The sequence below is a fragment of the Corvus brachyrhynchos genome, unplaced genomic scaffold, assembly GCF_000691975.1.
Source record: "Corvus brachyrhynchos isolate BGI_N302 unplaced genomic scaffold, ASM69197v1 scaffold37, whole genome shotgun sequence".
Lineage (NCBI taxonomy): Eukaryota > Metazoa > Chordata > Aves > Passeriformes > Corvidae > Corvus > Corvus brachyrhynchos.
Window position 1 is genome coordinate 2546623 of NW_008239289.1, and position 287 is coordinate 2546909.

The following is a 287-nucleotide window of genomic DNA, read 5'->3' on the forward strand; positions in this document are numbered from 1 at the left end:
CTGCGTGTGTGGTACCCTTTCCTCTGTCCTCCAGTGTTTCGTGCATGTGCTATTGGAGCTGCTCCGATCGGGGACGGCTGTGCAAGAGCTCCCGCCCGCCTCCTTCCTCCTCCTCCTGCCTTTCTCCCTTGTTCATCGCTCTGTGTCTTGCTGGTGGTTTGACCCCTCCGCCGACGCCTGGGAGCAGCGCGTCCCTCCCTGGACACTTTCTTTCGGCCCCTCGGCTTGCGACCGTCCTGCCGCTGACACTACGTCCCGCTTTCTCAGGCTGGGTTTTCCCCCTTTGT